Here is a 14,002-nt window from a genome sequence, read left to right on the forward strand (position 1 = left end):
ATAAGTCACAGTCATTAAGGCTGTGCGCATATTTCGTCCCAGGTCCATGCAAATGCATAGTTTACCTCTTTTTTGTCAAAGACAAGTTCTTTATAAAAGTGTGGGATATTGAGAATGTCATCTGAGATAACCTTGTTTTATAAGCCCATTTCCCTTTCTGCATCACTCGCCCCCCCCACACACACACACCACACACACCACACACAAACAACATACCACTGCTGCGGAGTCCATTCTCATTCCAGGTGACGGCAGACACAGTAGACCTGCTCCACACGGTTTCCAAGGCTGTCAGTAATTCCAGAAGCCCCTGCCTCTGCTTTCTCCTGCACAAGAACTGCTGGGTTAAAACCATCAGTAATTCAAGAGCACAAAGCCTTAAAACCAAAAACCAGAAACAAAACCTTAAAACCATTCTCAGACTCCCGTTTGTCAGACTCCATTTGTTGAAAATCCTTCCCTAAGAACAATTGTCCCCCTGTTCTGCACGTGAAAGGGCTGACATCTCCTAAAGAAAACATCAGCCATCACCTTTCTGTCAACGGCAATGGGACATATTATATGAGGCCTTCCTGTAATTGCAATCAAACCGTTTTTAAGATCACTTATTCACCTACAATATAATAATTTCTATTAGCTTTATTTACAAAACACTGATGATGCTGCGGTTAAACATCTAGCTTCTAACCAAAATGTTGATAGTTTGAACCTTCATACTCAGGAGCAAGAGCTAGGGATCAGCTCCCCTGAAGGGTACAAGTCGAGAAGGACAGTTGTGTCCCTCACCTGGGGTCACCAGGAGAGGGACCGATTCAGTGCCACCCAGTCACGACAGCTACAGATTGTACTCGGACTGTGTTCTGGGCTTCACTCTGGAATCTCCGCTGGAGTCTGCGTTCGTCTTATTAAATAAGGGTTTTATACTATGCATTTAAAAAACAAAGAAAATTAGCTCTCTTTTAATTGTGTCATGTGTGCGTTCCTGAAAGTGGATCTGCTATTAGCACGCTACCAGTGGGTATTTTTGTTAAAAGAAAATAACCAAAATTGGTTATTAAAATTGGTTTACCATGTTTATAGCATTAATAAAATTATTCCTATGCTCTCTTAAGGGTGAGCCAGGGAAACCAGGAGAAGAAGGCTTAATGGTAAGTATTCTAAATTGATATGCTTCTATACCCAAGACATTGAATGGACTGAATATTAAAAACTATAATTAAGACTGGACAAAGACTGCAGGCAGTGTGCTCACTGGGGATGAGATGGAGAAATTCAAATAGCATAGCAGTACTTTAAGGATGATGCTTAGCTAATTAAAAAACTGTATATCAGCCTTAATTAATGAGCCAATTTGGATTGATAATGGATTAATAAACCAACATTGAACCTTAGGAAAGTCTATGTTCTCTTGTCTCTGAGCAGAGTCTGAAATTAACTTAGGAACTAGCTTATCATTTGTAATGCCACAATGTCAATACCTTTGATTTTTGACTGTGTGCTTTTGGGGGGGGGTCAGAAAACTGCTGCTTATAAGACCAATCTGCTGCCTACCAGTTGTAACAGCTGAAGTTTCATTGAAGGTTGTTCATGCCCAAGTTGTTACATATTGTTTCTGCCTGTTTTAATAGCAGAATTCAATAGTTATGATGGAGAGTCTATGGCCTGCAAAGCAGCAAAAATTGATTATCAAAGTTGCGAACCTTTTAATAAAGTGGAGCATAGTATTAGTCATCTTAGTAGCTAATTTGCACTGTTAATTAATATTGCCTTTGCAGGATTGGTCAATAAAGATCCATGATAATATTATATCTAAATATAATGTTATGAGTGTGTGTATTGTTTCAGAATATGTGTGTCAAAGTGTCCGTCATGCAACCTGTCATGAAAGAGCCAATGTAAGAGTCAATATTAGGAGCTGTGTAGCACATGCTACGGCCAAGAGCTACCTATCTACATCGCCAAGTCTTAGACGAGGGGAGAGATGGAGAGACACTGTGACGTGTCAAGAGTTTGGCATCTCTGCTGTAACCTAAAGGAGCCCTGTGTGTTGGGGATTTGGACGTTAACCACAAAGTCAAAGGTTCAAACGCACCAGCCACTGCTGGGTTGTCTGCTCATGTAAAGATTTACAGTCTTGGAAATCTTGTCGGGGCCCGATTTGAATCCAAATTGACTTGATGGCAGCACGTCTGGCTTTTTGTTATAATTGTAAATCTGAAATAATCAAACCTGCTGCCATGGGGCCCATTCTGACTTACAGCAGCGCCGTAACTGTAAGGCAGGTTCAATTCAAGGATATGCTTATTAGCAGCTTAAGTAGACATTTCAGGGAATAAGCTTTATTTAAAAAAATTTTAAGCTACACCATGGTGTAAGCATTACCCAGGGGCACAAGAGTTAGTGAGAGACTTAACATGAATGAGTAAACTGGTTAAAAGTCGCAGGCTTCTTCCTGTATGGAATGCCTTGCCACGGCCCTGCTGGAGCTCAGAAGGACCCTCCTGACCTGGAGGTGTGGCTGCCTTAGCAAGGTCACTCGTGAAGTGAACATTCTCGGGAACGAATCTGCCTCCCCATGTGAAGATTCCTTGTTCCTGACATGTAATAGCAGGGTAGATATTTGATACACATCATTTCTGTACAAAGGTTTTTCTTTCGAATGATGGAAAAACGAAGCACAAATGTGTCACCAGTGATCACTCTACCTGTTCAGCAATTAGCGATTAGCCGCAACATGACTGCAGGGTAAGTTTAAGCACTCAAGAGCACCTGTACTTTCTGTCCTGGATAATGGGCAAAACACATTCCTTCTATACATTCTACTTACCTTGAAGGCTTTGCAGAATTCTCAGGAGTCCATGTTTGCCTTCAGATATGGACAGGATAATCAGATTTTTATCGTTGGCATTGGCTTTATGCCTTGATGGCAGAAAAACAACATCCTCATTTGCACCGTTGAAAAATAAAATGAATATAGATAGATGCTTAAATTATGTCATGACCTTCCTTGGATTCACTTGATTTGGATTCATGGCGACCCCATGAATGTAGAACCAAGTTCCATTAGGTTTTGAAAGGTGGCCTTATCAGCAGTACATCCGGAAGCCTTTTCTCTGGTGTCTTCAGTAGACTCCGATGAGTGTATTACCTGCCCCCATCACCCCGGGGCCTCACCTATGACACACTCTCTTACTCATTGCTATCGAGTCCATGCTGACTTGTAGTGACCCCTGTGGATTTCCAAGACTATAACTGTTTACAGAAGTAGAAAGCCTCGTCTTTCTCCTGTGGAGCTGCTGGTGATTTTGAACTGCCGACCTTGCAGCCTAATGCTTAACCAGTACACCACCAGGAATCCATTTTCTGGGATATACCATATGTATCACAAAATAATCCCAGGCTTCTACAATCCTTTGCTTGCTATCATTAAATATAAATGCCCTGTAGTCCTAAAAGAATGATATCATTTGTGTACTCTCTCGAAGGTAAACCTGGGTACTTTAGTTTCCTATGAAATTTGTCTTCTCAATTCTGCAGATTTAGTTTGTGCCCTTATTTTCATGATGCAGCTAAGAAACGTAATTGGGCATACAACTGTTCTAAGGGTGAGAGTATGATCATGAGCCTCTAAAGGGAACTGATGTGTTTTTAAAGCTATAAAACCCTTTAACACAACAAAAACTCTAATAATATAAAGCAAAGTAGACAAACCATGAGCTCACAACTCAGTGTCATTGCACAAGTGAACAACCATCTCGCTACAAACCAGATCAAGAAATGAAACATTATCATACCTTAGATAGTGTTTCCTCAGTGGGCAATACCACCCCCAAAATCGATACCAAAGTCCATGCCATCGAGCGACACCAACTCATAGTGACCCTACAGGACAGGGTAGAGCTGCCCCTGCTGATTTTCAAGAATGTAAATCTGTACAGGAGTAAAGCCTCATTTGTATCTCATGGAGCAAATGGTGGTTTTGAACTGCTGACTTTGAGGTTCGCAGTCCGACTTGTAACCACTATCCCACCAGGACAGATACTTGCACTTTGGGTTATAGTACAAAAAGCGCTAATTGCCAGGGGGAACCTGAAAAGGGGATGGTAGGCCAGATAAGTTTGGGAGCCGATGCCCTGAGAGGAGCCCTTCTAGCTCCCCAGTCACCCCCCTTATGTTAAGCCCCCCCCCCATGTTAACTGCTATGCGGACTCCTATCACTGGTAGATTGCTCCTACCAGATTTTGATCTTGTATTAGTCAGATCGTTCTGTATGTACAGGCTACTTTCACTCTACATTGTATTTGTGAGATCATCCACTTCTGTTTTAATAGCCTTCGCAGCTGGTTTAAAAAAAAATCAGGAGGAAGAAACTTACTTCCTTGATTGCCCTGTTAAATCTACATCACTTAGATAATAATGAATGAATCGTCCGTCTGACCTTGGGCAAGTCACTTAACCTCTTAATTTCTCATCTGTAGAGAAAGGACAATAATACTTACTCCGCTTGCCTCCTGAGATTGACAAAGACCAATGAATGAGGGGAAAGCACTTGAAAGCATACAATGAAGAAATACAGGAGTGTGTTCTTATTATCACTCAATTATGCTCTCTAGAGTCAATTACAGGTGAACATAGATTTATATAACACATGTACTCCTACACAGTTCTGTATGAATCAAATTTTCATAAATCCCATTATTTAAATGTACTGGGGAATTTTGCTATTGAAAGCAACCCTCGTCAGGCTTTTTGTGAGGCAATGTAGACCTCTAATTCCTCTTTCCAGTAAACTGAATTTTTACATCTTCATTTTACTTAAGATGAACTATATCTATCATTTAAAACACAATCATTAAAAATCATTGTTTAATTTTGAGTTGCACCTATGTACATTTCACCCATCTCAAAGACAAAGGAGAAAACATAGAACTATAGATATAAATCGTTTTTAAGAGGAGGTATTTTTCCTTAGAAATTTCATTCCACTATGAACTCATGTGAGTGCGTGTGGGTGTGCGCGCACTTCAACTCCGAGCCTGGTTTCAGGACTACTTAGGGTTGTATTACAGGAGTTCTGGTGGTGCCTGCTGGCATAGAGTGGTTCTGTGTTGGGCCACTAACCGCAAGGTCAGCAGTTTGAAACCACTAGCCCCTCTGAGGGGGGAAAACGGGGCATTTTACTCCCATAATGGGTATGGTCTTGGGAACTCACGGGGCAATTCCACCCAGTCCTACAGGATAGCTCTGGAGTCGGCATCAGCTGGGTGGCAGTGAGTTTGGTTTGGTTTTGGTAGAGACATGTTCCTAGTCTGACTCTTTCCACTCATTTATAAAATGTAGGCAGCAATTGTTATTCCACAGCACGGGTCCTAGTGACAAGCAAGTGAAATACCAATATGACGGGGGTGCTTTAGGAGTTACAAAGCATTCCAGGAATGTGAAATATTGCTGTTAAAGCAAGTGCTGGGCGGGATAGCACGGCGCACAAACGCGACTCTATGTAACAAAAGGCCTAAGAAATCTGATGGTATCGATCAATTAAATCACATTGTATTAAATATTGCCACTGATGGTGCAATTCACTTCTTTCATCTAATACAGAGCTTTGCAGGTGTTTTCTTTCTCTTGTAAGTCTCCTGTATGATCGTTTGTCATAGCGCTCAGGACTCTCCTAACCTTATTGCAAAGGAGTAAGAAATACCGCTGCTTTCGTCTTTTCCACGGCATATAAAGCCATCCGTTAGCTTATGTTGCGTTTTGCTGGGGTTGTTGTTGTTATTGTTTTGTTCGCTTGCAGGAGAGTTTTGAGAAGCGCGAGATAATTTGTTAAGTTTTAAAGTCTCTGAGGGTGAAATGAAAAAGCCGGGAATGGTCTAAAATTAGCTCTTACAAAACTGTCATGAGTGTCAGGTGGGGAATTAGTTTTATAATCCAGGATATATAGTTTATAATGCAAAAATAATCATCTGAGGATTAGCAGCCTCCATGCTGGAATAAGAAAGTAAACCTGCAGCTCAAACGGTTCCACACTCATCTAATCCTCTCTGTGTCTATTCTGTAAACATGACCTTGGAGTTTTCAGAGAAGTTCAGGGTGGGATTTTAAAAGACAGGACTGGGTTTAACTAAATTGGTCCCCATCTAAATAAGGAGAGAACGCCTCTATCTTATAAAGCTATGCTAAGAACTGACTCCATTTGGAACTACTAAAGTTCCGAACCCTAGCATAAAAACACATGGTTCTTTTAGTTCTTTGGAAGTTGAAATAATTGTTAAATAGTATTTTATGAAAATAGTGCTACTCTTTAACCCTTGTTACTTTGTGGTAGAAATTATCAGAAGCATATATAACTAGTTACTTATTTTTTTTAATGTCCCAACTAGTCCCATTTTCTTGGATAATATGTTTGGGTCCAACATGGCTATACCCATTTCTCGAACTCCGAATACTCTGCTCTTCCCGATGCCTCTGTTTCATATACACAGACCCTCTAACTTACCCATGACTCTCTTTGTGAATTATAAGAGTACTTAAAATGGTATTCACTTTCACTAGGCCCTGGTGACATCTGAACGTGGAAACCTCAGAAAGTAGTTGCTATGATTGGCCCTTATAGTGAAATTTGGCCTTACAGCTGAAGAATATATATATATATATATATATATATATATATATATATGTGTGTGTGTGTGTGTGTGTGTGTGTGTGTGTGTATTTGTACATCTTCCTGCAAACTCATAATAATTCATCCTGGACCACGTGAATGTTAGTGAGTAACATAAGCTTAAATAGCGCCTTCCGCATCATTTAAAATAAAATGGAAAGAACCAACAGTTGAAGGCTGACTTGAAATTTAGTCTGCTCCAATACACTGGCATCACCCAGACTGTGTGAAACTCATCATTGGCTCATGGCTCTGTCTGCTCTCTTGGTCAGCTGTCCAGCAGTTCAGCAAGCGTGGAGATAGCAACAAACTTCTCTTTCTGATCCTGATCTGGCAGCGAAAGCAAAACCCCAGATCTTCAGATCACAAAGAACCAGAGTCGTCTTCGTGTATTTACTCATTAGATTAGACTTAACAGTGAAATCTTGTCTGGGAGAAGTGGGTGAATGTCAATTCTGTGCGCTGCCTGCTGAGATACCTTAGCAACCGTCCTCAGCGTTCTCATCTCCCGTAATCTGATTGTCCATGAAGCACATGTCGATGCCGCACAGAACCAGCCTTTCCCCAAGCCTTAGTGCCTTTGGCTGGAGCCTATTGTGCTTTGTTTTCCAAAGAGGCTAAGAACAAGTTGGATGGAAATGCCTTTTCTCTCTGGTCCTTTCCCAGCAGCCCTTCCGGTCGCCCAACTCAAGGGAACTCACTCTGTGCCAATTTGGGGGTGCATCGACTTTTACAGACTTTTACAGAGGTGTCTAAAAGGCACTTCGGTATAAAAATAGAGAGGAACATTGGACGACCTTTAAAAGCAAATCTGTCTTCTAGGTCCAAAAAGTAGATTTGGAGGGAAGCATTTTCAGTAATGATTTAGAAGCATGATCAACCTCCATAAGTAAGTTGAATCGTCTGAAAAACTATATCATCATCTCTGTTTACATTCCCCTTTCATTGCCTTTTGCTCTCTTTCCCCCTTAGGGACATGGGGAGAAAGACGGGCTTTCTACTCTCTTAAAGAGTTACAGTCTCAGAACCTGACAGGGGCCATTCTAGCCTGTCTCTGTAAGTCGACATCAGCTTGATGGCAATGAATGTGAGTTTGAGTTTGAAGGTTATGTGAAGTAGCTCTACTGTTAACTGTCACATATTGACTCTAGTTTAATTTCTAATAAACCATTCATTTTGGACAAATTATTTAACATAGTTAGACCCCTGATTCATCATCATTAAAAAGATGTGATTAAATAACATCTTGTCATTTTACTGTGTTTTTATATTTATCATATTTTATCAAATATTTATAACATTTATCATGTTTATATATATATATGAGTTTCAAAAGATTTTTAGAAAAATCGAACTAAAGGATAATGAAAAATTTCCACAAATTTTTGAAGCCCCCTCAAATACCTGCATAATGAACCATACTTGCATATTAAGTTTTAATGGAAGATAGTATTAACAGTGTTTCTTCAAAAGTGTACATATAGTCAACTTTTCTAAATCCAACCAACTGTATCTATACTGATAGAATAATTTCACGCTTGTATGAGACTCTTAATTAAATTATAATGAACCTCTTTTACCACATTCTTATGTGTGGTTAGATTTAGAAGACGCTTAGAATAACATTTGGCTCAGTGTAAGGTTTTCAACTTACATTTGCAAGGTCTAGGGCAAGAGTACAAATGGAAGTCCTTACACAATATGTCTAAATATTTTAAAATTATGCATCAAGCTAATAAACTGTTACATAAAATATGATCTAGCCCCCAGCCTTGATAAATGCATACTCATAATGATTTTAACTCTCAGAGCTAGCATTCTTGCATTCCTTGGAAGTCCAAGCCAGAGTATAACCCAGAGTACAACAATATGAGGAGGCCTGTCACCCGCCTCAGCCTTGGGCCCCTGGTCTGCTCCCCTCTTTCCCACACCTACCTATCTCCATGCTTCTACGTTAGGAGAGCCAGGCTCTCTCACATGAACATATGCTTGGATTCCCATAGCACCAAATTCCATCCAAACCATCCTCCACTCCCCACGCTCTCTGCTGCTTGCAAGTCTGTGGTCCACCTTTGGAAGAACGAGAACTGGAAGAGACGGTGCACAGTCCCTGAAACAGGCTCAGGTCAACGGGGCAAAGAGTTCCAAGGTCCCCAGTATTCCAAGCATAGTCTAAGGTGCACAGGGGGGTGGATGTCAAGGCGGGCATTTTCCCGTGGTCTTACGGAGTCCTTATCTCCTAAGGAAGAGTGTGACCAGAGAAGAGCTCTTGAAAGTGTCAGCCCAAAGAGAGAGGTTTGTTACTCAGGTCAAGAGCTTATAATATGGGGACCCCCTACCCCCCCAAAAAATTATCATTGCCTTCAAATCAATGCTGACTCATAACAAGCCTTATAGGATTGTATAGCACTGCCCCTGTGAGTCTCTGAAACGGTCATGTTTAGGGGAATAGAGAGCCCCATCTTTTCTCCAAGAGCCATACCTGGGTCCATGTCTTAAATGGGGTTTTTAAAAATAGACTTCTACTTCAGTCATCTCCTTGGGGAAAACTTTACACATACATACACTCACTGATACGCCCACACTCCCCCAAGCCAAGGGAGATGCTGTCTTTTCCATTCCTCCACAGCATTTATCCTGCTATATCATGTGTGTAGTATTAGGCTCCTCCATAAACTGAAAGACATGAATCAGTAAAACTGTACATCATGTACTGATGCAAAAGAATCTGCTTTATATTTTCTCCTAGCTGAGGGCATTGCTCCCCAGAGTAGGAATAGGCAGTATAAATCCACAGAATTACCACAAAACTGCTTTTGACTTTGCTGCTTCTCATTATATTCATGTAGTATGGATTATTTGGAGTTTATGGCATAGTGGGCAATGTCTTGGGTTGCTAACTGCAAAGTCATCGGTTCGAAACCACCAGGCACTCCGAGGGAGCAAGATGAGACTTTCTACTCCTGTAAATATTTCCAGTCTCAGAAATCTACAGGGCAGGTCTTCTCTGCCCTATAGGGTCACTAAAAGACAGAAGCCACCTTATGGCACTGAGCTGGGTCTTGTTGCTGCTGTTGTTGTTTGGGGGAGGGCCATATATGATCAAGAATATATGTAGTCAGTATGCTGAAAGACTGGTTTTTGTAAGGTCAGTGTGTCCCGTAGTGCCTCAATTTACAGTCACCCCGTGTGGCTAACTTCAAAAGTAGAATATGAAAGATACCAAAAATCATTCCCCACATGATCCAGTTTCTCTTACAACAGATAAAGAAACAGCATCAGAGCGGCCGAGTAAATTGACTAAGGTTACAGACAAAGCTAGTTAGTAGAAGTAGATGTAACTCCAGTTCACCTAGTTGCAGACTTAATGATATGTGGTACGGTCTAGATTTGCACAGCCCAGTATCGTCGTCGCTAGCTCCATGGGGCTATTGAAATTAAAGGGAAATGAAATTTAAAATTCAGTTCTTCGGTTGCACTAGCCACACTCAAGTCCCCCCTGGGCATGTGTGGCATGTGGCCATCACATTGCATTGAAGACCGTAGACATTCACTCTTTCATTACAAAATGTTCTGTTGATCACTGATGGTCTAGAGACAAAAGAGATCTCAGTCGTATAGGAGTATACATCTCCGCCTTAAATGTAAGACTTTCATCAGATGATTATGGAATATTTACATTTTAACTGTCAGGACTTTTAGCATTGTTGATTTAAAATCACAAAAGCACTTATGCGTTATTCAATAGAAATATTTTTTTTACTGAGTGTCATGTAGGATGATAGGCCTTTGTGAACCATAAGTTTGTTTCCTTTATGGTACCTGGAGGAAGTATGTTGAATCTCAGAGGGCAGAGTAAGCCTATTCATTTCTTTCTGGGTCATTTCCATTTTGGGTTCAACAGCAAGAAGCCATTTCTTAAATATTTTGAAGGGCTTAGAGAAAGCTAATTTCAGGCCTGGGTATCTGTTTGGGGACCTGATCAGAACATAGATTCTCAAATATCTTGTTCTGGATTTAATCTGCTAGTAGTATTTAATGTTCAGCATGCGGGTTTTGTCAAGTGGTGTGAAAAATGTATTACTTCTTTTAATTTCCTGAGCTTTAAGAGGCCTCTCTAAAAGGGGTCACAGCCTCATGATTTTGAGAAACTAATAAATGAATCATCCTGTTTAATATTCCCCACCCCACCCCCAAAAAAGAGGCAGAGCTGGGGACAGAGGAATCAGAAACAATTTACTCATTTTGGTTTGTTTTTTTAATGAAATAAAGAACTTCATTGAGAAGTTTTTCTTCGAATTTTCATGAATAAATATAATGACATACTATCTTTTGATAGACTCTCAGCGAGACCTGTTTTAATAGGAGCTTTTTTGAATAATGTAGTCGGGGAGTGTGCTATTACTGGAGAGAGAGACGGCAGGAAAAAAATCAAGAGAAACAATTGCCTCAACGCGGAGAATTCGCTCCAGAGATAGCCATACGGCTGAATGGTCATAAGTGAAATGAAAATAAAAATGATCAGGTTCCATTTACTGAATGTCATCCATTATTCTTATTTTAATTTAGTCAATTTATTTACTACCCTGAACTCTATGCCAGCTTTGCTCTTGAGGAGACGGCTGCCTAGTCAAGTGGATTTCTAAGCTAGGTAAACAAATGAAAATAGAGCCACTTAACGCTGCGGAAACACAGGGGTCCAAAACAGACGCTGGCTGGGTCTGTGGGAGAAGCTCACAAAGAAAGTGAGTTATAACTGCTGAGCCTTCAGGAATGAGGAAGGACTTCCGATGAAGACTAATAGGGGAAAGGCATGGGCTGTGAGGGAAAGCATAACCGATTACTTGTGATTGAAGACAGAGCTCATGCAAGACTTGAAAGAAGAGAGGAGGCCCTCCCTGCTCAGCGTGACCCCCCTTTCTCGTGTTGATGCTGTGTTTGTTCATATCCAGGCCAGCTAAATCACATTTTTAGATGGAAAATGTTTCACCACTCTCGCTTACATGGGAAACATGCCCCTGTCGTTTCTCGTTTGGCGGGTCCACACGCTTGAACCATGAAATGTGAATCCTGTGAGATACCCCTTGAATCATGCCCCAGACAACCTGTAGGCGTAGCTAGAGGGGCTGTAAAGAGGCCTGGTGGCACAATGTTTAAATCAGCAGTTGGAACCCCAGCCCCTGCGCTTTTGCCACAGATGTGGCAGACTGCTGCCCGAAAGAATTAGAGCCTTGAGAACCATGTGGAGCAGTTCTGCTCTGTCATGGTCACCTCCAAGGCAATGGGTTGGGTTGGGGAGGGCTTAGAGTCTGTTTCTTAGCCATCCACATCCAACATCCAAGCAGCACCTGAAATTCCACAGGAGGACATTTTATGTGATTCCTTCTTAGATAACTTTCCATGATATGTTTTAACCTGCCTCTTTCTCTTTACAAGCCAGATTTCTATGATTTCCGATCTTAGGATGCTTTTGACCAGGTGAATACCTTTTAAGAAGTTGCAATTAATGTCTGTTACATCCACCTCTTGTCTGATACTAATGTTCTATGGCTCCTTCAGTTAGGTTATATGAGTTATCAGTCTTGCCTTTGGAAGCAAACATTCAAAAGGATGGACTTCATTTACCTATTTTTCATTAATGCATGGAAAAATTCTTCACTCGAAAAGGAAAGAATTTCAAATGGCTTAATAGTTGGGAAACTTTAGCCTCCCCTTCCCAGATAAACCATCTCTTTTTGCTCCCTGTGATTTTTATTACAGAAGCTGGTTGTATATTCTTGTATCCAGCAATGACCAGCTTTCAGAGCCTCAGGTTTTACTGTTCGCCGTCAGGGACAGAACAGGAACTGAGTCCGCCTCCTGCTCACACCGAACATCATTTCCTCATAGCAGGCAACCGGAACTTGCCTTACAACACCTCCCAGGAGGCATCCTACAGCACATCATTGAGAAACTCAGCATCCTGTTTAAGTAATTAATACCTCAATCAAATCTGGGATAACTTGTGGTAGTGTCAGAAAAATTCATTAATTTTTTTCCTACTATGATCCATCGAGCAAGACTCCCGCCCCACCTTCAACACACCAGACAGGGCAACCAATGTTTAATGGTTTAGAATTATCCATTTTTTAACAGTCCCCTTGAAGATTGACTTGGGTGGATAATTCTTCCTACTGTTGGTATGTTGGCTTTCTGAAGTGCGTATGAACAGCAATAGCATTGACTACGATGAATGTGTTTTGCTATTTTAATATAGAAGACAGGAACTAAATTCCTCCAATCACTTGTGCCCTTAGAGGTAATTTGGAGATGATTAGAATTAACCAGTAGAGTTAGAATGACCAACCCAGGAACAAGTCTCGCCATTCTTACATTGAGACTCTTTTGTCTGAGGTGTAAGAAACAGACATGATATGCTTTCTGTATTCATTCTTATGACCCTCATCATCAGTGTTGACTCATAGTCAGTACCACTGAGCTGACTGCAACCATCTACCAAGCTCACTGCCATCGAGTCCATGCTGTCTTATAGTGACCCGGCAGTGATCCACTAGGGCAGGGTAGAACTGCACCGTGTGCATTTCCCGATTGTAACTCTTTACTTCAATAGAAAACCCAGTCTTTCTCCCTCCGATTGGTTGGTGGTTTTGAACCGCTGACTTTTCGGTCAGCATCTCAGTGTGTAACCACTATGCCACTAGGGCTCTCACAATCAACCGCAGGCCTCCCTTCCCGATCTCTACCCCCCTCTGCTACTGTTCTCCAACTTCCTTCTTGCTGTTCTTTGAATACACTTCACACGCTGTCCCTTTCCCTTTGGGTTGCTGTACCTGGAACACTTCCCTGTCTGTACTCATGGATCTCTACCTGGCCCTTTTCAGAGCTGTTTAAGGATCGCTGACCACTGAGTCCTTCATTGAGCCTGCCCTTCAACATAAAATACCACCACATCTACCTCTTCCTTTTTCCTCCTGGAGCACTTCCCACCTGACCCGACTTCACGCTTCATATTTCTACAGAGTTCTTGTCTGTCTCTATCCATTGGACTATAAAGTTCAGGCGGATATGCATGTTTGTTTACTCCGGTCACTACTGAATCTCAAGTATCTGGTCTATTGCTTATCGCGCATTGAGAACTCAAACTGTTCAGTGAGAGCAGAAATGGAGAAACTCGAAGAGCTTTACTGTGTAATTACTATGTTTAAGCTTCTGTACAAGACAAAAGCCTCATAGAATGAAGTAAGCAGTGGCCTGGCAGTCGCAGCACTGTGTGGTACATTCTGTGGCAACCGTGCTTTGGAGAAAAAGAAGGCCGTGCTGAGGGGAGAGAGAGCTCAG

Source organism: Tenrec ecaudatus, chromosome 3, assembly GCF_050624435.1.
Source record: "Tenrec ecaudatus isolate mTenEca1 chromosome 3, mTenEca1.hap1, whole genome shotgun sequence".
NCBI lineage: Eukaryota > Metazoa > Chordata > Mammalia > Afrosoricida > Tenrecidae > Tenrec > Tenrec ecaudatus.